The sequence below is a fragment of the Triturus cristatus genome, chromosome 9 (genome assembly GCF_964204655.1).
Source record: "Triturus cristatus chromosome 9, aTriCri1.1, whole genome shotgun sequence".
Taxonomy (NCBI): domain Eukaryota; kingdom Metazoa; phylum Chordata; class Amphibia; order Caudata; family Salamandridae; genus Triturus; species Triturus cristatus.
Genome location: NC_140592.1, coordinates 658,471,855 through 658,499,633, shown reverse-complemented (window position 1 = coordinate 658,499,633; position 27,779 = coordinate 658,471,855). Strand labels below are relative to the sequence as shown.

At 45.6% G+C, this 27,779-nt stretch overlaps 1 protein-coding gene across 2 annotated transcripts in view; it reads left to right on the top strand.

The window, feature by feature from the left end:
* Window positions 1-7,826: 7,826 nt before the first annotated feature.
* LOC146798451 (prolactin-releasing peptide receptor-like) overlaps window positions 7,827-27,779 on the top strand; it is a 374,165-nt gene continuing 354,212 nt past the window's right edge. The window contains exon 1 of one of the 2 annotated variants that reach the window (XM_085627973.1): window positions 7,827-7,929. The gene's annotated coding sequence lies outside the window, so the exon portion shown is untranslated. Of the gene's footprint in view, window positions 7,937-27,779 lie in introns of both variants that reach the window. The other variant, XM_085627971.1, reaches the window with a different exon arrangement.

The following is a 27,779-nucleotide window of genomic DNA, read 5'->3' as shown; positions in this document are numbered from 1 at the left end:
CTGGGTAACAGAAAATGGTAAGAGCCACACAAGTCACCCAATCCTGTCTTCCCCTGGGTGTCTAGTTTGCAAAAATGTACAGGTTTATTAGGGTTCCCTAGGTGATGGCTGAGCTAGGGTCCAAAACCCACAGCTAGGCATATTGCAAAAAAAATGGTGCATATTCAGTGGAAAAATGTGATGTGTCCATGTTGCGTTTTTAGACATTTCCTGTCGTGGGCACTAGATCTACCCACACAAGGGAGATACTATTTTTATCGGGAGACTTGGGGGAATGCTGGGTGGGTGGAAGTTTGTGGCTCCCCAGAGATTCCAGAACTTTCCATCACAGAAATGTGAGGAAATAGTGTTTTTTCCCAAAGTTTAAGGTTTGCAAGGGATTCTGAACAACAGAAGCTGGTGAGATGCAACAAGTTACCCCATCCTGGATTCCCCTGGGTGTCTAGTTTTAAAAAATGTGCAGGTTTGCTAAGTTTCCCTAGGTGCCGGCTGCGCTAGGTCCTAAAATCCACAGATAGGTACTCTGCAAAAAAAAAGAATAGTGCCTAGTGGGCTTTCTGCCACCCTGGGGGGGGGGGCAGAGTGGGGGCTATTACCCAATATGGCCCCAAAAGGGGCAGAAAGAATATGCCCATCTTTTTTGGGGGTGGGGGCATTGAAATGCCCATTCTGGGCAGCCACTACGTATAATAAAAAATCCTTTGTGCCTAGTAGGCTTTCTGACCGGGGGGGGGGGGGAAATAAGGGGTTATTGCCCCATCTGCCTCCTGGGGGGCAGACAGACAGTGGTACATTTTTGTTGGGTGGGAGCATTGGCATGCCCATTCTGGGCAGACCCCACTCCTATCTATAAAAAAAAATAAGCCCTGGTGCCTAGTGAGCTTTCTGCCCCCTGGGGCAGATGAGTGGCTATTGCCCCTATATGTTTCCTGGGGCAGATAAACTGTGTCATTTTTTAGGGGTTGGCAGCATTGGCATGCCCATTCTGGGCAGCATCCACCCCTGAACTTTGAAAAACAAATAATCCCTGGTGCCTAGTGGGCTTTCTGCCCCACCCCAGGGGGCAGATAAGGGTCTATTGCCCTCATCTGCCTCCTGGGGGGCAGAAAGACTTTGGCAATTTTGGGGGGGTGGGGGAATTGGCAAGCCCATTCTGCACAGCCCCCACATCAACTATTAAAAAACCCTAATCCCTGGTGCCTAGTGGGCATTTCTGGCCCCCCAGGTGGCACATCAGGGGCTATTGCCCCTATCTGCCTCCTGGGGGGCAGAAAGACTTTGGCATTTTGGGGGGAGGGTGGAGCAATGGCATGCCTATTCTGGGCAGCCCCTACCTCTGAACCATTTAAAAATATTCCCAGGAGTCTAGGGTGCTTTCTGCCACTCCCAGGGGGGCATATTGGGAGCTACCGACCCCATACCCCCCCAGGGGGACAAGAAAATGGAATATGCCAATTTATATATGGGGGGGCAAAGCCCCTTGCTCAAGGGGCCGCTCCTCTCTCAATTGTGCCTAGTTGGTGGATTTCTGCTTGGGGATCACACTCCCGGGGTGATCCCCAAGCAGGGACCCCATAGGAGGGATACCAATGGAAAGGGGTGATTCTTCCCTTTCCAATGATACCTCTTCATGTGTTTCTGTGCTCAGGGGGCTGAGATATCCCCACAAGCACAGAAACAATTAAACTGAAATACAGTTTCAGTTTCAATTTCAATGGAATGACATAAGCGCACCATGCGCACAATCGTCATTACATTGAGAAAAAATGCCTCGGGAGGTTGAGGAAGCTCTTCCCCACCTCCCAAGGACAACAAGAAAAGGAAATCCCATGCCAGAATGGTTCTGTCGTGACACGAGCTCTGGTGCTCATGATGGAACCATTCCATCATGAGCACCGAAAGGTTTAAAAATGGCTTAGAGCCCACCTATTATATAATATTACTTATAATTGGATGTCTCCCACAATACTCTTGTTTCTCTGCTTCTCGTTGGCCAGAGCCTCCTCCTCACCAGCGGCTTCCTCCTGGGACTTCTCTGTGTGTCCCTGCCATGGAGAATGGACCAAGTACAGCTTCCTTTATATAAAGCTGAGTGAAGGTGAGCGCAGCACCTTTGCCAATAAACAACATACAACTACGAAAAAAATTGATTTTTTTTTTGTCTGACAGCAGACATACTTTGCTTATGAAGACTGAACAATATAGTGACTTCAGTGAATTTCCACAAAATTTCACGTCATTTTATATAAATGCTGACTAGAGGTGTGCGCGCCACTGAAAGCTTGCGCCAGGTTCGAGCCAGATGCATGGCCCTGAGTCAGCTCAACAGCTTGTGGCTCTCGTGGACTGTCGTGCTCAAAACAAACCGAGCTTTGGTTTGGCTTTTGCCTGCAAACCACGCTCTAAGTAGTGCACCAGGAATGAAACAAAAACATTAACCTTTAATGTACAGCAGGCCAGGAAAAGAGATACCTATCTAGTTGCTCAATGGAAGGATGTCAAATCAGAAAACCCTGGATTTTTCTTGGCTTCCCTGCTTGGTCAAATTGTGTGATCCTCTGTAAATATTAAATTTCACTGCGCTCTCTTTTTCCTTATTGCATTTGAGATCACTTTGCAATGAGTGAGTTCAAGATATGTGCTATACACGCAGCCTTTTCAGTGATTGATTTAAATAGACTGTATGTAATGTTGCTGCAGGTAAAAAATCTGGGCCACATACAAATAATGCTCACATAACAAATAACTTTGCTTTTAATTCACTAATGGCAGGGGTCTGGGGGTGGGGGTGGTGATCAGCTGATCACTATTCTAGTCGTTTTACACCAGCCACTCCCTGAGGGTTGGCTTACACTTCACCCCACACCCATCCAGCACAGGCGTCACTGGTCAGGTGACCCTGGCAATAAAAGGGGACGGGCGCACGTGCCCTGTGCCATTTCTACCAACCCAGTACTGTGTCCGTGTCTGTACTTGCTATGCGTGGATGAGGTCCTGCACTAAACATTACAGCAGGGAGTGAATAGTTTTAACTTCATGTTTGAAAACTGTCCTGCTCAATATATGTCTCAATGCAGTTTTATAACCTGATGCAGTAAATTGAAAAGCTTCTGCATGTTCCATGTTCAAGAAATAGAAAAAATAATAATTTTGAAGTCTTTATCATATTTTTTGTGGTGATTTTGTTGCATAGATTACGTGCCATTTTCAGGGGGCGGCTCGTGCACGGGCTCTCAGAGCCCAGTCAGACCCTCAGCTCTGCTCGGCTCTGCCTGTTATTTTGTTGGCTCGCCCACCTTTTGTGCTGACCTGGTTTAGCAGGAATGTCGCTCCTGAAGGGAAAACATTCCTCTACTGTACGCCGAAGCCCCAATGGCGAGCTCATCGAGTGGGCTTTCTTTGTAAGAATATATCAGCAAAGTTAGTCCTTACATTTCGTAATACTGAAAATCACAAATGCCACTATTCCTCAAATAAGTGGTACTCATTTTATCCACGACAGCAAGCTGAAAGGCGGTGTGTACACTGCCAGGAATAATGCGAAATTGTACAATGAACAGCTAAGACTCACCCAGAAAAAACACCTCTGAATTGAAAACAAAGATTTTATAACAAGAAACTCAGCAAACAAAAGGCGATTAAACATTCAGAACGCAGGGACAAATCACCAGATAATGCTTGCAAATCAACCTTGTCGGCGTCAAGGGCATCTTATCATACCCAGATTAAAAAATAGAAAGAAAACGAATGCAGTTCCAGCAAAGTGCTGGGGTCGAATGTAATCAAGAACATGTTGAGAACTCTAAAGAGGTCATGTGACGGACCTATTGTGCCGTCTGGCCGAGTGGTAACAGAGCTTTACTTTAGCAGTACCCCTCGACTTTTAAGTACAAGGAGAGGGCTGATAACTATGGCAAGCAGGCAGTTAAATACAGTCTGCATTAATTAACTAGACTCTACGTTTCGGATTTGCTACCCACAGCTGGGAGGGGGGGGGGGGGAGGATTTTCCATTGTCTGTTGGCTGAGGGAGTGGAAGGCCTTAGAGCTAACGACATTGGGGGACTGCTATTGGGACTCATGGGCGTAGGAAGTGTGGGGGATGCAGTAGATCAGGCGCGCAACACCCATTGGGCTCACTGGGCTTCAGCCCCCCCCCCCTCGTGTGTGTCAGCCGGGCTGAGACAGCCTCGCGGGCTGGCGTCCATCTAATTGCAGCCACACCCGAGTACTTCACAGGTCTTTAAAAGACCATTTACTCGTTAATGAGGCTTTTGTTGTGGTTTCACCCCTTCTTACAGCCACTCTGCCTATGGCTCGAAGACTTAGCCCCCCCCCGAAATCTTTTTCAGCCCCCCCCCGAAATTTGGCTCTAGTTGCCCGCCTGCAGTAGATATATGCCCCCCAGATTTTGGAGTGAGGGGCTCACGGGGGACATGGGTGGGGGGACGAGGGGGATACAATAATTTCCCCTCTCCCTTAGCGTGCAAAAGAGCTATCTATAATGGCCCTGCACTTGACCGCCAGTATCCTGTGATCGGCGTGCAATGCCCATAGGGCGAAGAGGGCTTTACCCCCCCTTCATCGTGTCTCAGCCCGGGTTGCTGAAGCTTGAGCTGCTGTGGGCTCGGCGGAGCACTGTCTGAAGTCTTATCTCCGCCACACCGACTTTTTCACAGGTCTTTCAAAGACCATTTACATCCCTTTGGAACTGGTTAAGGAGGCTTTGTTTGTTTTGTTCACTGGTTCTAGTATCCCCTGGGTCCCCACTCTGTCTATTCACTATTGTTTACATTTGCATTTTGTTTTTACTGCCACAGTGGAATAATGCATCTAGTGAAAAGGTGTCTCACGCGTAGGGATGCCACCGTTTCAAAAGAAAAACTACTGCCCATTTTTTGTTGTTTCAAGAGTCTGCAAAGACCTCGCCTTGAAACTAAATAGGGCTGTAAATAAAATGTTATGTATTTATTTGTAACATGCCTTCTCTGTCTTTGTTTTCTTTAGTTTGATTAAACTTAAACTGTAATTATTAGTCATGGATCATCAATGCAGCCCTAGAACACATTTAAATGTGCTTAATATTTGTGTTTGCTATTTGAAGTATACACAGATAAATGCTAAAAATACTGCCCTTTGGTGATTTTGCTTATTTTTGTACAGACTGGGACATTAAAATACTGGTGGTAGCAATAGAAATCCGATCACCTGGCAACACTAATCAGCAAACTGAAAGTTTTTTGTAGGATCAGCACTTTATTTATTTCCTTTAACCTCTATCCCTGATTGATGCCATAATAGCAATGGTTTCACATATCTGAAACCCTATGCCAGCCGTCAATACAATGCTAAGGTACTACGGGTGCCTGGGTATACATCCTGCATTCAAACAACTTACTCCCCATTCTCATCTCTCACCCTTCACTTTCACGCTCACCCTGCGCTCATAGTGATCACTTGGCTTACCATGCACTCACGTCATTCATCCTCCTCCTACCCTGCACTGACTTGGGCACACCGCTCACCCTGCACGCACATGACACTCCACTTACTTGTCACCTTCACTGCTCACCCTACACTCACAGTGATCACACTGCACTCACATCATTCATCCTTCTCTTACCTGCAGTCACACAAACACACATCTCACCCTACACTCACAGCAACCACACTGCACTTATGCCCCTTGCTGTGAACTCACACCATTCTCCCTCCACTTATCCTGTGGCCACATCAGCATGCCACTCACCCTGAACTCACAGTGATCACACTGCACTCACACCACCCACCATGCACTCACGCTTTTCACCTTGCACTTATACGAGCAAACCACTCACCCGGCACTCATGCAACACTTCACTCACCTATCACTCTCACTGCTCACATTGCAATCACAATCAAACAAGCACATTTCTCACCATGCATTCATTACTCCCACTCTGCCCTTTCACCTGCACCCAAAATCATATGACACATCACTCACCCTGCAGTCACTCCTCTCACCCTACTCCCACACTGTCACATCACTCACTGTTTACTCATATAGGCACTCCTGTCACTCACACAGCTCACCCTTGACTCACATCTTCACGCATATGGGCACAGCACTCACCCTGCACTCACACCACAGCACTCACCCTGGAGTCACACCACTCATCCTGCACTTTCTCCTCTAAACCTGCACTCACACGGACAATCATCTCATCCTGCATTCATACAGACCCTCTGTTCATCCTGCCTGCACATAGGGACAATAGTCTGCGGGAACTCATAGGGACACACCACTCACTCTGCACTAAATCTTCTCACCATGCGCTCACCAGACACTCCAACAGTTCACCCTTCACTCTTGCCCCTAACCCTGCACCACACACACATCACCCACCCTTTATTTACACTGCTCAAACAACCCTGCACCCTCTCTTCTCACTCTGCACGCACTCCTCTTACCCAACACTCACATGGGCCCTCCTCTCACATTGAATTCATGCAGCTCACCTGATACTCACATCTGTACAATTTTCACCCTACACTTGCACCTCTCATGCTGCATTCACTCACACTATTCACCATCACCCAGCACTTACATGAGCACACCTCTTACTCTGCACAAATACAAATTGGACAACTCTCAGGAATCAATTTACACATATTGGTGCTAGATGCCTACTAAATTCCATCTTCAACGGGGCTGGTGCAAGAGGGTAGAGTGGGAGACTGGACTGAGATTAGGATGTTACAAGGAGGTAGACTGGGGCTGAGGCTTTGGGTTATGGTGCTGGATTGAGGATCATGTGACACTTTTAGCTATTCCTGGCTTTCCATTCACCACAATGCTTTATTCCAGGGCACATCGTTTTTTTACAGTGCAAGTTTGGTCTCAAAAACCCCAAAATGCTTAGAACGTGTTACTGGATGAAATCCATTTCACAAGGTTAATTGGATGCTGTGATATTACATGTTAGAACATGGGTTAGTTCATTTCCAATACTGTAACTACTTGATTCACATGTGAAACCAAATATAACCCCCTCACAGCTATTTTAAGGAAATGTACTTTTCATTCACATCATACTTGTAGCAAACAGTGACAAGGCAATATATTATTATTTTTGAAAAGCGTATAGAGAATATGTTTCATTAAGTTTCACTAAAAGGCAAAGCAGGTATAGCAGAAGCAGCAGGGCAGGCTTTTCTAACACAATAAATGCAGATTGACTAATGAAAGTATGAGTGGCAGTGTGTCTGTGTGTGAGTGTGACAGAGTACAAAGGTGCGAAAGAGTGTAAGAGATATAGTGAGAATGTGTGTGTGTGAGAGAATGTGTGTGTGTGCGTGTATGTTTGTTATGCATGCAAGTGTGGTGCTGGTCTGGCATACAGGAGGCTATTCTTGTCTTTTGGACAAGGGCACTAACAGTATATGGATGCAGGGTGTTACCTATGGCAAACTGCAGGCCCTGACATGCTTCTATGAAGTCACCATCATAGGCTGTGGGGACTCGAGCTGTCTAACTGAGAAAGCCACTAACCCAGTCATACCCAGCGGGACAGACACAGAACACAGGCCACCACACCTGGCCAAAGGCCCTGACATGAAGCACATAACTGATATTTGAGGTAACTCTTGTCATAAGATTTCCGGTACTCATTTTATATGGGGTGCCAATGGCAAAATGCTGACTCTTGTATATTGTAGGGCACAGCTTTCCAAACTGTGTGTCGCGACACAGTACTGTGTCGCGTCCCATGTGTGGGTGTGTCGCGCGCCAATGACGTCTGCGCGGCAGATTGTTAGTGGAATGCTCAGACGTTGCGTTTGCGTTCAGTGCGAAGAACGCGGCGGTGGAAGGAGAAGCATTTTGCGAGCGAGAGCGGAGAACGCGGCCGTGTTCCCTTGGAGAAGCAGTGACCACAGAGCCCCATCCCAGGTACCCGGTAAGGTTGTCGGCCTGTAACTTTGTTTTTGCTGTTGAGCGCTCTATTTGCATTGTCTTTTTTTTTGCATGATAATTGCCACAAGCAGTTGTTTCCTGCCCTGCGATTAGCGCGACAAAGCTCTTTCGTATGCGTTTGTAAGAAATAAAGGGTTCCATATTCTCGAACGCACTGCGGTGTTTATTTTCTGGAACTCCTTCGTAGCCGCCAACTTTTTAGATTGCCGTATAACCGTTGTACAGTGCTAGTGCCCTGGAGTGCAGTGAAAGTGCCTGCTTTAGTACACGAAGGAGTGTTGGGGGATGGCCTATCGCACGTAGCATGGACCCACACAGTGAGTCACATTGACCAGTGAAGATACTTCATTGGCTTGGAAAGTCAGAAATTGTTGCCAAAGTCACGCCATAATATAAATTCTATATGATAGCTAGCCTGTCCTGTGGTCACCGCAGGCGCCAGAAGCCCTTGTTTTAGGCGCTTTGGTGCCATGCATGGACCGATTCTCCTCCTCTCGCGCTATTTCCGGTACGTTGCTAGGATGATGCAGTTTTATTTCTTCTTTCGGTTTTACTAGCAAAAGCTTTCTTTCTCTCGCCGAATGTTGGAAAGTAGGTGCCCTGCGTGTCGCTGCAGGCAGGGCAGTGCAGCAGAAGACACCTCCCTCTTTCTGCCAAGACTCACGGTTGGTAGATTATGTCCTCTGGTTTGCGGTGTGACCTGTGCTGCCCAGCCTCTGTTTAAGCTTGTGGTCACTCAGTCTGTTTTTGATGTGGTGTTTTGGTTTTTCATCACAGTGAGGTGTCTAGCAAGCCTGGTGTTTCTTCCCGGTGATGTGTTGCAATGATCTGTTCCAGGTGTGTGTGCCTGTCCACTGCGGGACCCCTCAAAGTCCCTGGGGGTCCAGCCCCCGGTGTGAGGGGCCTCCTTGACTCCTCCACCCCTCCCCCCGAGCCAGTCTGGAGTTCCAAGGCCAGGGGACCGCCACCAGTGCACAGTGCTGGAGGGGCCCTAGAGCTTGTGGAGAGAAAAGTGCATAGCTGCTAAGATTTTAGGTTGCTATGTGTTACATTCTCATAATTTCAGTCTAAATTTGAGTGCCATTTCAATGACTATGCGTGACACTTTCTAGTGAGCAAAAATCAATCAATGAAGACGAGAGTAACACATATATCGGCAATTACACCCCTTTGAACAAGGACAAACTCTAAGTTAACTTCTGCAAAGCTTAAGGGACGGCTTTCTGACTAGCCAAAATTGCAGCAAATAGATAAAGCGGTCTGGAAGACATGAATAATTATAATCAGCTGAGTGCCTTGCAGATTCCCTCGATTGCCGCTGGCTACATGAGCAGTAAGCATGGCTGCATTGGAAAGCTGCGAGTGGGAGGCACTCATTTAGGTCACAGGCAGACTTAAAGCATATTTTCTTTTTTAGACAGATGAGATTACGATTTTAAAAGGTCTGTGCCACCTCAAACTGTGCGGTGGGTGTGGCATATCTGTCCCTGAACAGGATTAATTGTGGCTTGACTGGTGTGATCAGATGTACTGGTTGTGGACTTGTGTCCCCTTGTTGCTCACTCCCTCCGTTTAATGACAGTTCATGTGTTGTAGACAGTGGTGGCTGCTGATATTTAAAAGTGGTAGCGCATAAAAGTTTTAAAAGTGGAAGTTATGTCGAGAACAAGCCTAATTGACATAAAAGGGGTTTGTGGAAGGGAAATCTTCCCCAGAGAATAAAAAAAAAAAAACGTTGGGCAAATGGTGCATTTTAATTGTTCCAGCGCCACTACAGCCTCAATGGGAGACCAGTTCGATAGACCTGATGCAGTTAGTTATCAACAATATTCTCATCTCCGAAACTGAATCTGCACACGAAGGAAGAAGGCATGGCACTAATAAGGACAGGTATAATTGAAGTCTTGATGCCCACCAGATAGGCTACCATAGGCATGGGTTGCAGCATTACATATATGTTTACCATTTAAAATACACAGATCATTTCAATATTCTGTTGTCATATGTATGTATAGAAAAAGAAAATCATTATTGGCAAGCAAAAGAAACACCTCTGCAAAACGAGATTTTATCAGTGCACTTCAAAGCTATTCTGTCTGTATGCAAATGAAACAGTGGGCACAGGCTGCGCAGTCGAGGTGTGTTGCTGTGTTCGGTTGGTTAGGGCACTGTAGGCTGACTGTCACCCACTTCAAGGTCAAGCAAGAACAGATGACTGCAAAAAAAAAGGACTAGACCTCCTTCTTTGAAAAAGCTGTCATTGAGCAAAGAGGCAGCTATGATGTAACACTCGCCCGCCGACAGATAGAAATGGTAAAATCAGGGAAAATCTATCGAGCCCAGTGCCGAGAAACAAACAAAAACACACAGACACACACACACACACACACACACACACCCCACACCGCCCCGCCGCCAGGTGCTCCAGTCCCAGATTTCCCAGCTTAGTGCTCCGAGTAACTATTTTCTTCTTTTCCCCAGGACTCGGCATGTGCAATATCAGCACTTGTGCTACTCTCACTAATCACTTGCTTTAGTTTGATTCTTGTTATCACTGGATAATGTTATTCTGCTGCCCAGCTGTGCCTGGCAAGGGTGTGGTGCGGGGTCTTAATCTTATACTTATACTGCACTCTTCCACTGGCTCTCTGCTGATAGTCGAACCTTACACCTTTTAAGAAGAGCACGCTTCTATTCTGTTAAATATACATTAGGTGAGGGAGTCGCGACAGTAGCTCTGTTTTCTAGACCGTGTGCCTTAAACAAACAGCCACCTTTTTTCTTTGGCTAGAGAAGACATGAGAGTAATTTGAAGTTACAGGACTGATGGGAGACCAGTTTGATAGACCTGATGCAGTTAGTTATCAACAATATTCTCATCTCCGAAACTGAAGCTGCACACGAAGGAAGAAGGCATGGCACTAATAAGGACAGGTATAATTGAAGTCTTGATGCCCACCAGATAGGCTACCATTGGCATGGGTTGCAGCATTACATATATGTTTACCATTTAAAATACACAGATCATTTCAATATTCTGTTGTCATATGTAAGTATAGAAAAAGAAAATCATTATTGGCAAGCAAAAGAAACACCTCTGCAAAACGAGATTTTATCAGTGCACTTCAAAGCTATTCTGTCTGTATGCAAATGAAACAGTGGGCACAGGCTGCGCAGTCGAGGTGTGTTGCTGTGTTCGGTTGGTTAGGGCACTGTAGGCTGACTGTCACCCACTTCAAGGTCAAGCAAGAACAGATGACTGCAAAAAAAAAGGACTAGACCTCCTTCTTTGAAAAAGCTGTCATTAAGCAAAGAGGCAGCTATGATGTAACACTCGCCCGCCGACAGATAGAAATGGTAAAATCAGGGAAAATCTATCGAGCCCAGCGCCGAGAAACAAACAAAAACACACAGACACACACACACACACACACCCCACACCGCCCCCCCCGCCAGGCGCTCCAGTCCCAGATTTCCCAGCTTAGTGCTCCGAGTAACTATTTGCTTCTTTTCCCCAGGACTCGGCATGTGCAATATCAGCACTTGTGCTACTCTCACTAATCACTTGCTTTAGTTCGATTCTTGTCATCACTGGATAATGTTATTCTGCTGCCCAGCTGTGCCTGGCAAGGGTGTGGTGCGGGGTCTTAATCTTATACTTATACTGCACTCTTCCACTGGGTCTCTGCTGATAGTCGAACCTTACACCTTTTAAGAAGAGCACGCTTCTTTTCTGTTAAATATACATTAGGTGAGGGAGTCGCGACAGTAGCTCTGTTTTCTAGACCATGTGCCTTAAACAAACAGCCACCTTTTTTCTTTGGCTAGAGAAGACATGAGAGTAATTTGAAGTTACAGGACTGATGTTTGGTTCTTCATTTCAAGTTGCCTGTGCAGCCAGACAATCTTTGCCATTTGTCATAGATGGAGCTCATTTTTATGGGTACGCCTATCCATATTCCTCACATTTCAAGCGTGTCCGACCCCCATTCGAGCTCATAAACATTCTCCATACATGAGATAAAAGCCTTCTAATTACTTAGTGCTCGAATAAAAGCTGGGGTCAAATTTACCTTCGTGGAATGCAGGCATTGTTTGTAGTCTGTGAGTGTAGTCACAGACGCAAGCTGCCCCAGTTCGGCTTCTCTAATTCTAATCTAGGCAATCATTTTTAAAGCTGCGCACTTGAAACACCATGTTCAAATAACCTGTGTTACATGCTTACTGTATGCTGGATTGAGAGGTCTGTGAATATAACTGTAAAACTAGAGTTGTTCAGTTAGCCATCAAGATAGCACTCTGGTTGTCTGTACATTCGGAAAGTCACGTTTCAAGCAATCTGTTTTTTTTGGTTATTTTTTGCTGTTAAGTAAATGCTTTGTTTATATTTCTGACTTTCACAATTGGTTGAGATTCCATCTCTGTGTTTACTGCTTACTCTTCCAGAGCAAATTCATTGCCATATAGCTGGGTCTTCACTGTGGTGGCGAAGTGAACTAAAGAATGATGATAGATTCAACCCAGATCTGTGACTGGGGGTGAGTGTCTGTAAAGTTTCAGCGCTCCGCCCACCATCTCCTTGTGTTTTCTTTATTGTTTTATAGAATAATCTTAAGTCCTGTGATATGATTGACTGGATTAGAACTAGATTCTTGAAAGATGTCAGCCATTATTTTCAACACAGCTTAGGCAACAGTTTGATTTCCCAACCATTTTAGAGGTTTCAGAAACGTGGTCCTCCAACTTAATTAGAATTTTCCAGGGGCAATGTTGGCGTGCTGCTTCCCCCTTCAATGGCATGTTTTCCGTGTGCATTTAGGTTGCCTGTGTCTGATCCAGTCAAAAAGGCTTCAGTGTCATAGCAGAGCAATATGTGGTTGTTTATGTGATTATCTCTTGATTGCTTCCAGTTCAAATAAGTAGATTAAAAACGACACATTGATTTGTGTTTTAGGAAAGTAAGCAATCTAGTTTGGCGGGGAAGACCATGGCATGGAAATGTAAGGGCCTTCTGATAAAGGATGGAATATAATAGTGGGTTCTGGACAGCTCACTTGGAATCCTGAGTCTGCCAGAGCCAGCGTCAATGCAGTTATTACTTCTGTCCCACCTTATGCTCAGAGCTATAATTTCACATGATTATCTACTACTCAAATCCTGAAATGTTACTGGAGAAAATGAAGACTGTAAGCAAGGCGTACGATTGTTAAACTTCGTATCTCATGTTCTTCCTATCTCTAGATTTCCACATTTCTTCATTTCCCCCGGAAGGCAAACAGCCACTCGAAATGGATACGTTTATAATTCGGAAGCGAAAAGCTGGTGACGATAACTTTTGCGAAGAACAAAATGTAGCAGCTATTGAGCAAAGTACCCAAGATACAACTGAACGGTCTGTCTCAGTACGTAAGAAGTGTAAAGGGAAAATCGCCAATCCCCGTTTATATAATAAAGCTTATATGAAACTGGGGTTCACATTTTCTGGTAATGAAAACCATCCTTGTCCCCAGTGTTTAGTTTGTGGGGAAATACTTGCAAATGAAAGTATGGTACCAAATAAATTACAACGCCATTTTACCACAAAACACAGCCATTTGTCAGAAAAACCAATAGAATACTTTATTGAGCTTGCAAAATCTATAAGGAAGCAGTCTGCATCATTCACAAAGAGAATGAAGACATCAGAGAAAGCTCAAAAGTAGGCCTGGGCGGTAAATTCCGTCCGGCTCGCGGAATTTGGGTAATTTCGCGTTCCGCGGAGAACGCGAAATTGCCCAAAAATCTGCGTTCCGCGACTTCGCGGAATATTTTGCTTGTTCGCGTTCTCAATATGCGTGTTCGCGAGATATTTCACCCCGAGCACGCAAACAGCGATCGCGAACAGGAAAAAAGTATCGCGAACAAGCAATTCCGCGTGTTCGCGGAATTTCTGCGTGTTCGCAGAGATTTTTAACCATTTCGCGGAGATTTGCGTAACGCGATTACGCAAATTCCACCCACTCCTACTCAAAAGGCAAGTTACTTGGTTGCTCAAATAATTGCCAAAAAGAAGGAACCACACACTGTTGCCGAAACCACCATAAGGCAATCTTGCTGTGGTATTGTGCGAACAATGTTTGGGCCAGAATTTTAGACTGAAGTTAATAAAATCCCTTTGGCAGATAACACAATTGGAAGACGGATTCAAGATATGTCTGCTAACGTTAAGCTGCAAATGAAGGATATTTTTCAAGACGACAATATGATTTTTACATTGCAACTAGACGAATCAATAGATGTCAGTGGGTTAGCTCAATTACTGGTTTTTATACGTTTCATTCATACTGACAAAATTATTGAGCAATTCCTGTGTTGCCTAGAACTTCCATTGAGAACTAGAGTTGAGGATATATTTCAAACTTTGGATTGCTTCATGAAGGAAAATAATTTGCGCTGGTTAAATTGTGTCGGGATATGCACGGATGGTGCACCCTCAATGGTTGGCTCAACAAAAGGTTTTGTAGCTTTAGCAAAGAAAGAAAATGAAAATATCATATTTACTCATTGCTTTTTACATCGTGAGGCACTAGTCGCGCAAACCATTGGAAGTGAATTAAGGGAAGTTATGGACAAAGTTATTCAAATGGTCAATTACATTAAAAGCCGACCTCTTAAATCAAGAATATTTGCTCATATTTGTGAACAAATGGGGGCAAGGTTTACAAAGCTCCTACTGCACACAGACTTTTGTTGGCTCTCAAGAGGTCGCGTGCTTTGTCGTGTATACGAATTGTGGGAAATGATGCTTCAACTTTTTGAGGCCAATCAGCAGCACGAATTCTGCGGTCTAATTCGAAACAAACTTTGGTGCACAAAATTGGCATATCTTGCTGACATATTTGAACATTTGAATAAAATTAACACCAGTATGCAAGGGAAATGAGAAAATATCTTAACAGCAGTAGATCAAATTTGTGCTTTGAGAGACAAAATAATAATTTGGGAAAGGAAAGTGAAAGAAGGCAGTTTTGAAATGTTTTCCAAAACTGATGAGTGCCAGCTGAAATGTGATATCAGCCCGCTGATTGTTGACCATTTAACATTGCTCGGAGAGAAAGTTTATCATTACTTCCCAAATGTTGAAATCCAAGACTATGATTGGATCAGAAATCCATTTCTTTCAACTGCAACTGGGAACTTTTCACTAATTGAAGAAGAAGAATTAGCTGAAATAAAAAATGAACATAGTATGTTCATGATGCATGCTGAGGGTGATTTAGACAGCTTTTGGATTCGTGTTACAAAAATGCATCCAAACATAGGTACAAAAGCGTTAAAAATTCTCTTGCAGTTTTCTACTACATACATTTGTGAAGTATCTTTTTCAACGATGACAAACTTAAAGACACTGAAACGTGGATGCTTGAAAATGCTTGATGATGAAATGCGAGTGTCTTTATCTAATATTCAACCAAATATTGACCAGCTGTGTTCATCCTATCAGTCTCATATATCTCATTAAAATAGTAAGACAAGTGCTGTTGTTTTTATTCCAATTTTGTAATTCTTGTGCTATGAGAGACAAAAGAGCAAATTGGGAAAGCAAAGTGAAAGAAGGAAATTTTGAAATGTTTTTCAAAACTGCTGAGTGCCCGCTGAAATGTGATATCAGCCCGCTGATTGTTGACCATTTAACATTGCTCGGACAGAACCTTCATCACTACTTCACAAACCTTGAAATCCAAAAATAATGATTGCATAAGAAATGCATTTCTTTCAACTGCAACTGGGAACTTTTCACTTTCTGAAGAAGAATTAGCTGAAATTAAACATGACACTGAAATGTGGAAGCTTAAAAATACTTAATGATGAAACGCGAATGTCTTTTTCTAATATTCCACCAAATATTCACCAGCTGTGTTCATACTATCCACCTCATTCATCTCAATAAAATAGTAAGTGCTGTTGTTTTCATTCAAACTTTTTCATTCCTGCACATATTTACATGTTGTTACTCATAAAGGACAACATGTTTTGGAAATGTATGTGTGTTACATTACAAATCCTTTTGTTTTTTTTTAACAAAATCAATGAAAGATTTCCGTGAGATATGTTGGGTCCCCATACATTTGGATATTTACAATTTCTATGACATATATGTTTTTGTCCTTATCTCTTATATGCAGTTAATTTGCGCTGAGGAAAGCTGTCCCACCTGAGTTCAATGCGCAGAGACCGGCTGATAAGTTGAATGATTGTTTTACCACTCACAATTCCCCCTTCCTGAACGGATGTTTGTATAACTCATATTCAGCAAGGCAGCAGGCGGACTTTGTGCATGGTTGAAAGGGTAGGCAGTGCGTGCACCCGCACTTTTTGTGCCGTAAATCACTGGGGCATGTGTCAATGTGTGCATCATTATATTCTTGTTTCAGGCACAAACGTAACCTTGCTTACACCCAGTTTTGCCAGTCACTGTCTTTGTTAGAACAGATTCACAATTGCTTTATTAACCTTCCTGCTTTCTCAAATTTGCTTGAAAATGCACCATTTGCCCACTATTTTTACAAAATGTTCACGGGGGGAGAACCCCCCCCGAACCCCCCTTAAGTGGTTCAGGCTCGCTCACTTCACTCGCTCGCATTACCGTGTCACTAGGTGGAGATTCGCTAAAGGTGTGTCACCAACATGAAAAGTTTGGAAAGCTGTGTTGTAGGGAATTTTTAGAGGTACTCATGACTGTGGCGGAAGCAACCATGGTAAACTTCTGACACTGTCATATTGATTGTACTCCTTGGCATAAGGAGTTAACCCATGAAAAAATGAGGACCTTGGTATACTGGAAGTTATTTCTGACTTAAGACATTTGAAAAACAAATCAGATCTACTCCTAGGGAAAGTCAGGCATCCCTGGTGCACTATGAAAGTACCAGAATATTTTATGAATGTCCAATAAGGGTCTGCGGTGTTTTAGAAATTTGCTCCCAAAAATTACAAAAGTTCTCTGGGGAAAAGTCTACTCTCCCTTAAATCTGATAATTTGTTTTGATTGCTCGAATTTGGGGGAAGTATTACACCCCACCACTTACATAGATCTTTTTCGTTATATAATGGCTATGAGGTTAGCTCTGATCCCATTTCTGGAAATGCTTGTCCTGCCGTATTACTGGGAGCAGGATCGGCTTTAGGGCAGTGTTACCAGTGCAGCTGCACCTGGCGTTGACTTTAGTTGGGGGCCCTTTGTTTAAAAATATTTTTTGGTTTAAAAGCACATGAATTTCCTTGTGCATCAGGCAGTTTTCATGCAACAATAAAAATGCCAAGATAACTCTAGTGATTAATGTTCCTAGTGAGAGCTCGGAATTTTGTATAGTGGAAGTTTTGGCTCATCATAAAGTAGCTTGGAGGGTTAATGAACCTGCTGCAAAGAATGTGTGTACCATGCAGATCACAGACCTGAGTTTGAGTGAAGTTGGAGTAGCACTATAAAAATATACATGATTCTTCCACATTTGGTCTAATTACTTTGTGAATGTAAATTAAAATAAAGCATACTTGCAAACTGTGACTACATGCCCGCCTTTCTCAATATTTCACTTAAAAACAATACAATTGTATTTGTTTAATGGGCGCACGGTCTCACGCAACGGATAATTTGTATAGGGTCCCTGGAAAGTCCACAAGGTTGTCCCTGTCCCCCCCCCTGAAATTTAGTGTCTCCTACACACCTGATTTGGAGGGCACCTTTGGGGCCTGAAGAGTGTGAGTCATATTACGGCGGGGATAGAAGTTGGGGATACATTTAGGCATATATGTATGAATCAAATACAAATGCATGAGTATATCAGCACTACATCTCCCATAATCCTGTGGGGGGCCTCAACTGGCTTTGTATCTGAGACCTACTTAAGCACCACCTACAGGAGGCTCTGTGCTTGTCACTTACGAAAGCTGCACCTGGACTCTCGTGTCTTTTTCGAATCGAACGCGCCTGTGCGCATCCTGGAGCCGTTAGTCGGCTCAGAAGAAACATCCTACAAAACTTCATCGGATACCTGTAACAGGTTTAAACATGCGCTGGAGCATGCCTCAGAGCCGTCTGAGTGGCACGGATCACGTCTTTTCCCCTGCTTCTCTTTTTTGTTGTTTATGTAAAACACACGTGCTGGAGCGCGTCTCAGAGCCGCCTGAAAGGCTCAGATCAGGCTGAAAGGCTCAGATCAGGAAGGGCAATTGCTTTTGTTTGTCTGCACACGCGCTGGAGCGCATAACAGAGCCGGTCTGAAGGGCTTGAATTCTGTGGATATTCCTTTACTGCATTCTTTAGATCGTTGTTTTTCAAACGGGCTGAAGCGCACCTAGAGCTTTCAAGAGGCTCAGATTACATGACTGCACGGCTACTCACAGCAGAGTGTACACTTTCTATACCTGAGGACCCTTCTCAGAGATTAGTATTTCTTTACATACTTGTTTGAAGGCAATAATGCTGTAGGATGAGGCGCAAGCTTAGCTCAGTACACTTCCAATGAAGACCAGGTTATGTCTTTTATGATTTATTTTTGGCTTTTGTGGCTTTTTCATTAGCACAAATGTGGCATGATGAAAACGTAAGTGCTTACACATACTCTTTACAGTCTTACGCTCAATACACGCCGTGGCTGTTCTATATATATATATATATATGTGTTGTGCTTGTATGTTATTACAGGGAACACGAGGCTAGACAGCTGGAGTGACAGAGCAGGAGTAAGGTTAACAACTACTCGTGCAAATAATTTAAAAGTTCTTTGTCGCTATTTGAAAACTCAGAAAATGTGTCCTCATTTTAGTTTTTTAGAGCACTAACCATAATTTTGATGCAAATAAGACCCTCTCATATATGTAATTTCTAAAGGAAATACTCTAGGTATTACAGTTTTGATTACATCAAGATGACGTCAGGCGTTCCACACTTTTGTAATAAATATAGAATGTTAGCAATCTAGTTGTTCATTGGGATACTGTTGAGAGGCTGAGGCCAGGGGCACGGACTCTGAACATTGAAGGCAGGTAGGAGAGTGCAGAGGCAACAATTTGACCACACTGGGCAGGAAGGAAGGGCAGTGGCAGCACAACAGACTATGGAGGGCAGTGGAAAGGGGGGCAGGGGCAACGAGCCAACAATACAGGACAGGCAAGAGAGGCTGTGTCAATATAATAGACCATTGTGGGCAGAAGGAAGAGGCAGTGGTAGTACAACCATACATGCCAACAGACCCGTTTCAGCTAGGAAACGTCCAATGTTTTTAAGCTCAAATGGGCTTTATTTGATCTGTCTCCTGTCTACAATCTCCTCTTTTTCAATGTAACTCAAAGGGGAAAATCAATACCACCGTTTTTTTCAAAATCTCCCTCTTACCAAGTTCAAAATGTTCGCAAGTATGGTACATTGGATCACGGTAGGCAGGAGGAATTGGGGTAGGGATATGGACTCGGATAACAGAGGACAGGAGGGACATGGAGAGGTGCACCAAACTGACCCTACAGGGCAGGCATCAGGGTTTGCAGCAGCACAATACACCACACAGCGCATGTGGGACGGGAGTGCAGCACAACAATCCATAGAAAGCAATAGGGAGGGGACAGGACCATGCACATGGACAACAGAGAACAGAGGGGAAAGAGGCAATGGTAGCTAGCTGATCATAATGGACAGACAGGAGAGAAAGCCGCAGCATAACAGACCATAAAGGACAGGAGGGACGGATCAGGGGCATTGCAATGGAACAGACAAGCCAGGAGGGACGGAATAGGGGTCTGCACATGGAAACAGAGGGCTGGGGGCAAGGGGGCAGGGCAGGAGCAGCAAGGTGACCATGGAGGTCAGGCAGGATGGGCACTAGAAACAAGACACACCATGGAGAGCAACAATGAGACTATGATGGCATACACACAGACCATGGAGGGAAGGTGGGAGGGGGTCAGGGGCAGCTAGCTGACCACACAGGGAAGGTGGGAGGGGCCATGGCAGCACAGAAGACCATGCATGGCAAGCTGGAGGGTTAGTGGCAGTACAATGGCTATGATGGGCAAGAAGGAGGGTGCAGGGGCATGCACAAAGGACCATGGAGGATAGAAGGGAGGGTCAGGACCTGGGCTCAGACAGGAGAGTTCAGGGGAAGGGGCCTCACAACAGACCGCGCGGGGCAGGCAGGAGGAGCAGTTGCAACACAACAGACCAGGGAGGGCAGAAGGCTGTGGCAGTAAAATGGACCATGGAGGACAGGATGAAGGGGATAGGGGCATGGCATGTGGACAGGCAGGGTGGAGGTAGCAGGGACTGGTTACAGTCATCTGGCAATGCTAGGCAGGAGGGAGGGGAGTGGCAGCTCAACAGAACACTCAGAGTAGATAGGAGTGGCAGGTCCACGGAACATGGTGGGCAAAAAGGATGGAGCAGGGGGAAGGAGAATAGGGACATCAAGCTAAGCACAGAGGCTAAGCAGGAGGTCAATGATGGGCCATAGAATTTGGCAATGGAGGCAGGAGGAGTGGACTGGTACATCATGCTAAATGGAGGGCAGTGGCAGCACATCAGACCATGCATGGCAGGAGGGAGGAGGCTAGTCCATGGATTCAGACAACAGAGGATAGGGAGGAGGTGGATGGGGCAGAAAGCTAACTGTTCAGAGAAGGTGGGTATTAGGAACTTTGTTGTTTTTAAAATGTGCAAACTTCTTAAAATATGAACAAGTATGCAGCATAATCTCACTTTTATTCAGGAAGAAGAGGACGTTTGTGACTCCGGGCTCACTTGGCAGAAACACCCCCTGACCCTACACCCCCCATCGCAAAATGTAATGCCTGTGAAAAGGGTAGGTGGACGCAGTGTTATATAGAACATAGCCCTGAGAGCACGATTGAAAATGAAAACTAGATATAGTATATGGTATAAACTATGCACCAAAAAGTGTGATATAAGATGAACCGGGGCGTGAAATATAATATGCAATACATTGTGACTCTAAAGTGAGGTTCGTCTCCTTTCCAGAGAGTAAAATAAAAGTATTACACATCCGGCGGTGGATTTGTGTTTTATTAACCGTGAGGGGGGTTTCTTGCATAGTTTGGTCGAATTTTTGTCGAATCCCCTGTGAATGGCTTGGTGTGCGTGTATATGAAATGTGCCCGTCAATAGCTACCCATGTTTGTATAAATAAACGACAAGGGTGTCTACTTGGAGAGTACCCACCGGCGGGGGCGCCAAGATTAGGCACGGTAGGGCGTCAGACACGTCAGAGCTTCCCTAGCAGGAATATGGATTCATTCTATGCATAGTCGCCTTTTAATGAATATCATGCAAATCGTCATGGTGATAGGTACACACGGTTTGTCCAGCATGTCCTAGGTGTTTCTATAAATATATATTTTTTAAAAATAATAAAAAACAAAGGCCGGCCCCGGGGGATGGTGTCCCCGGGGCCATAAGTGGCCTGAGGAGGGGGGCAACGCAACCCCCTCCTAAAGAATAAAAAAAAAAAAAGGCCATGACCCGGGAGTTGGGGTTCCCGGCGCCGATTAAGGCCTTGGGAGGGCCAAATTTATTTTTTTCAACAAAAAAAAATTAGGGTGCAGTGCAGGCCCTGGGGGATGGGGTCCCCAGGGCCAGTAAATTAGAAAAAGAAGGGGGGCCACACAGCCCTCCGTCTTAAATAAATAAAATAAATAAAAGACCGGCGTCGCGCCGGAAGCCACGCCCCCTCCTTGCAGCACTCTGAAAACGCGCCCCCTGGCCAGTTGTAAGTTGGGGAATTAATTCCTCTTCAATACTGAGGGTCCCTGAGGGCCAACTAGCCCAACAGGTATCTCCAGTATGCGCCAGGGAGCTGCGTTGCAGACAGGTGTTCTGAGGCCACGCCCCGTTTTACGCCTCTATGCAACGCAGCTCTGTGGCGCTTACTGGAGGTACCTAGTGGGCTAGTTTGACCCTAGGCACCCTTAGGATTCAAGGGGACTTAATCTCTCAACTTATAACGGCCAAAGGGCGCGTTTACACAGTGGTGAAGTGAGGGGACGGGGCCTGAGGTGACGTGGGCAAACACGCCCTGTGGCACGTTTTAAGTTGGGGAAATAATTCCCTTTCAATCCTGAGGGACCCTGGGGGCCAACTAGCCCACCAGGTGCTTCCAGTAAGCGCCACTGCTCTGCGTTGCAGAGAGGTGGTGCAGTCCGTGCCCCTTTTTACACCTCTCTGCAATGGCGCTTACTGGACGTACCTACTGGGCTATTTTGCCCCTAGGGACCCTTAGGACTCAAGGGGACTTAATCTCTCAACTTAGAACGGCCAAAGGGCGCGTTTACACAGTGGGGAAGGGAGGGGACGGGGCCTGAGGTGACGTGTGCAAACACGCCCTATGGCGCGTTTTAAGTTGGGGAAATAATTGCCCTTCAATCCTGAGGGCCCCTGGGGGCTAACTAGCCCACCAGGTGCTTCCAGTAAGCGCCCCTGAGCTGCGTTGCAGAGAGGTGGTCCAGGCCGTGCCACTTTTTACACCTCTCTGCAACGCAGCTCTGTGGCGCTTACTGGAGGTATCTAGTGGGCTAGTTGGACCCTAGGGACCCTCAGGATTCAAATGAACTTAATCTCCCAACTAAAAACGGCCACAGGGCGTGTTTACACAGTGGTGAAGGGAGGGGACGGGGCCTGAGTTAACGTGTGCAAACAAGCCCTGTGGCGCGTTTTAAGTTGGGGAAATAATTCCCCTTCAATCCTGAGGGACCCTGGGGGCCAAATAGCCCACCAGATGCTTCCAGTAAGCGCCACTGCGCTGCGTTGCAGAGAGGTGGTCTAGGCCGTGCCCCTTTTTACATCACTCTGCAACGCAGCTCTGTGGCACTTACTGGAGGTACCTAGTGGTCTAGTTGGACCCTAGGGACCCTCAGGATTCAAGGGGACTTAATCTTCTAACGTAAAACGGCCACAGGGCATGTTCACACAGTGGGGAAATGAGGGGACGGGGCCTGAGGTGACGTGTGCAAACACGCCCTGTGGCGCGTTTTAAGAGGTAGTTTTAATACCCTGCCCTATTATATACTAGGGGCTTACAGAGGAGGTCATGCTGATCACAGGGGGACCCCAACGCATAGTGTTCCCTAGTGTATGTAGGTGTTTTCACTGTATTCTGAGTGTCTTTTAACATAGCACTGACTCTAGGGCTGGTTAGTCAGACTCAGTTACCACCAGTATCCATCTGAAAAAGTTGAGGGTACAGGATGATTTTGTAACAAGGCTTCTTTCTGCTCTTCTGTTTGTTCTTTCTGCACGTTATCCTTCTTCCTGCACTTTTCTTCTTCTTTGAGGACTTCTGTTGCTTCTTTCTGCATTTCTTTTATATCTTTCTGTGCGTTTTGTCTTCTTTCTTCACATGTCCTATCTCTTTAGGCATAGTTAGAAATTAGCATTTAAAAAACCTTTGAAACTCACTGAAAAAACCATAGGTTTCAGGCACGTTATAGTTAGGAATTAGCATTTAAAAAACCCTAGAAATTCACTGAAAAAGCCACAGGTTTCAGGGGCGTTATAGTTAGCTGGACTTTTCACTCGTACAAAACCATTGTAATTCCCCTGTTATAGTTAGTTCAGCTAACTATAACCCACGCCCCCGCAATGCACTGCTGATGATGTCACATATTACATCACTCATGACATGGTCAGTGACATCACTGATGACATCACTGATGACATCTCAAATGACATCACTGATGACATCATGCAGTGACTGTGTGCTTCTGTAAAGTTTAAATATGTGTTATATATTTATAGTGAAAGGCCTGTGGAAGAATGAGTGGGTGTACAAGTGTGTGAATGGATGATTTTCTAGGTGTGTAACTGACTCTATAAGTGAGTCATTAAATGTATCTTACTGCAGACTAGTGACTAAACTGTGTAAATGTCTGTATGAGTCTGTGTGTAGGTGTATAAGTGGCTGCATGGTTTTGTGAATAGCTATATGAGTGTCTATATGGGTTATTGATTGGTTGTCTGAGTATCTGTATGGGTGCCTGAGTGTTTGTGTGGGTAGGGTGTGTGTGACTCTATGCATAGATGCGTGAGTGGGTGATTCTATGGGTGCATGGTTTTTAAGAGTGCATCTGTGATGAACTGTATGGTTGAGTGAGTGCATGTATGGGTGTGTTAGGGATTGAATGTATATCTCAGTGGTACATATGTGACTAACTACATATGCGAAAGGCAGTATATATGCGTGTAAGAGTATATAAGTGGGTATATGTGAGAGTGTGTGATTGTGAGAGTGGCTGTATGGATGAGTGTGTGCATGTATCAATGATTGTATAAGAGTGTAAGAATGTGGTACTATTTTTATGAGTAAGTGAACTTGAGTATGTATAACTGCATAGGTGAGTAAATGGGAGTATGATTAATTATTTGCATGACTGACTAGGTGTGAGAGTACCTCTATGGATGATTGGTGGTGTGTGAGTGTCTATGTAGGTGTATAAATGCATATGATAGTCTTGTACAGAGTGACTGTACAGGTGAGTGAGTGGAGGTGTATGTAGACCTAAGAGTTAATGAGTGGGTATGTAGTTATTGGTATTGGAGTATCTATGGTTTTGAGAACGGACGTCTGAAATTTTGAGTTGGTGTATCAATGGTTAAATTAGGGTGTGAGAAGATGCACTAATTTATCACATGGATGACATCATCAATGATGTCACCAGTGATGTCATTTGAGATGTCATCAGTGATGTCATCAGTGATGTCACTGACCATGTCATGAGTGATGTAATATGTGACGTCATCAGCAGTGCATTGCGGGGGCGCGAGTTATAGTTAGCTGAACTAACTATAATGGGGGAATTTCTAGGGTTTTGTATGAGGGAAATGTCCAGCTAACTATAACGTGAATTTCTAAGGTTTTTTAAAAGCCGCTCGTGGTGGAAACTGACCTTTTGCCTTGGTACACCGCATTGAGGACTGCGAGGCCCAGCAGCCCTCCGCTTCCTGCTGCTGCTGCCTGCCTCTTCCTCTGGACCCGCCCCTGGACACCTGGACACCGGTTAAAAGCTCGCGGCCCCCGCTTCGCGGGAGCCGCTCGTGGTGGAAACTGACCTTTTGCCTTGGTACACCGCATTGAGGACTGCGAGGCCCAGCAGCCCTCCGCTTCCTGCTGCTGCTGCCTGCCTCTTCCTCTGGACCCGCCCCTTGACGGCACAATATTTACTTGCACACACCAATCCGCAGCGCGGATCGCAGCGCGGGCGAAGCCCGGGACAAGGGCGGGCCCGTCTGAGCCCGTCAGAGACCGACTGAGGCCGGGACGGGGCACCCCTCTTGGTTCTGCTGTGAAACAGGTGAGCCGTGCGCCAGTGAATGTCGTAATACTGCACTGTATAGCTGCCCAAGACCATAAGACTTAATCCCCCCGTTTCGGGTGCCATTGGAACATTTCCTTCCTAGCCGCGAGCTGTTTTGTTGATATCTCCTTACGCTAACATCTGAGCATGGCCACTGCCGGCGCCGGAAAGGGCCGGAAGTCTGTGATTGGGACAGGAGTAATTGGAACTATGGACAGTTTTATAACCAGAGCTGCATCTGTCCTACAGAGGGAAATTGAACTGACAGAGAAAAGATTGTCTCTCGAACTAGTCCTTGACAAGCGCTCCTCTCTGGGTAACATTGCTTCTGCTAAATCACCGGCAGCATCCACACACACACCTGTATTAGTCCACCGCACAGATGTCCCACCTTTGAGTGGGAATGAGTGCGTGGATGTTCCAGCAAATAACAGTGTTTGTGTTGTGATTGACCCTGGAGATTCTCGTCGCCCAGTCTCCTCAGTTGATGCGATATCGGAAGGCACCACCAGATCTGGCCATTCCATCCGCCCCGATGCCACCTCTACTAAAATGCCTGAAAAGGCGGTGAAACGCAAAAGGGGTGGCCCACCAGCGTCGACTAATAAAAGATCCAAAGTGCAAAAGCGGTGTAACAAGGGGGCATCTGAACCTGCACCTACTATAGACTTGATGGCTGACTGCCTAGAGGCACCACCAAGCCCCGCACAGAACTATGATTTTTGGCAAAAGATGGAACAGCTTTTTACTGCAATCTGTCGCCCCATCTGTAACAGACTCGATTCCCTAGAAAATGGTCTTACTAATCTTGAACTTGTGATTGCTTCAGCTATTAATTCTAAGGGCATAGAGGGAAGAGGGGGAATAACAGCTAGCCCTGCTGGGACTGGTGTCCCCGGCAACTCTGCCCAAATCTCACCAACTGCCCAGACAACCATTGTAGACCAACCAATTGCCCTAGGCAAGGGCCAGAGTCAGGGACTGTTCATTGTCCCCCAAGTAGCCGCCCATGCTTCAGCTAGCATAGGGAGCACCAGAAATAGAGTGAGCACTGTAACTCCCAACATACCTAACACCTCACCATCTAAGTCTACCGGGCTCCCCCAATCCCCTAGCAAGCAGTTACAGCTCTCCTGTGACCGGAAATTACCCTGTCTGGATCTTCCTCCCGAATCGGCTCCATATGTGGTGATCCTTGCTGGTGTCCCCACTCTGAACCAAGGATCAAGGGAGTCATTTCTTGATTTAAAAAACAAATGTATACATTGGTTAAATTGCCACAAACCACTCCCGAAACCGTGCTCAAGCGAGATGTTATTCGCCAGGCGAATAAATTGGGTTGGACATCGAGCCAAAGATGTACAGGGAGATTGTATAGTCATCAATTTCAGGAACACAAACACGGTCAGACACATCTGCACATTTCAGCCAGGCCCTAATTCTAACAATCACTCAGCAATTAGAGCTCTCCCCCTCACCTATTTTTACCCAGGTCTCCATCATCCCAGTATTATCAATCCAAATAGGGTAAGGGTGGACTTCGCGCGAACTGATAGGGCTGGTTTATTACCCCTTGACTATAATACATCTCAAGGTCCAGACCGACCCTGTTCAGACGTTTGAACCCTAATACTGCGAAAATGGCCCCAACCCCAGGGAACAAGCCAGAAATGGAAGGGCTGGCAAATAGGCCCTTGTGGGAAATTACAGAGAGGGCATTGAGTTCTTCATCCGCTATTACCCCTGTTGCTGACCCGATCCCATCCCCTAGTAAACCAAAGTCGAGCCCTTGTTTTCTATCTTGGAACGTGGCAGGTCTCAAGAGCAAACTGGACTGCGAGGACTGGGGTGTCTTTATAGACGATTTTGATATTTGCCTGATGCAAGAGACCTGGGCATTGGAAAATTCGCACAGGGTTGGCTTTGCATCTTTTGACATATTGGCTGTATCTAGTGGTAGGGGCAGACCCTCAGGGGGTCTTACCACCTGGGTAGCGCTTCATCTGGGCGCCGTGGCAAGGCAGATATACACCAACTCGGAAGACATTCAATGTATTCTTCTAGTGTTGCCTAATAATATTCATTTGGCTCTTCTGAATGTCTATTCGAGACCTTCCCAGGGTGGCCGAGAATCAGAGGTTATGGAATCGCTCAATAAATTTATCTTGACCCTGGACTCAGATTATTCCGTGGTCGTAGGTGGCGACTTCAATTGCCAATACGAACCACTCTGTGTGTCGGCCTTGGACGATCTAAACACAGAGAATGAATACAGAAATATCCCTGATCCTATGATTCCAAAGGTCAAAGCGTGGTCCCCTCTGGCCCTTCAAATCTCCACTCTCACACTTTCCTTGTCACTGAGGGCTTGTAATGGGAGATTTGATTCTGATAGACCTGGTCGAGCTACCTTCAATAGGGTAGGTCATACTTCCATTCTCGACTATATCCTTATTGAAACTAGATCTTGGGATAAGGTGCTTGACTTT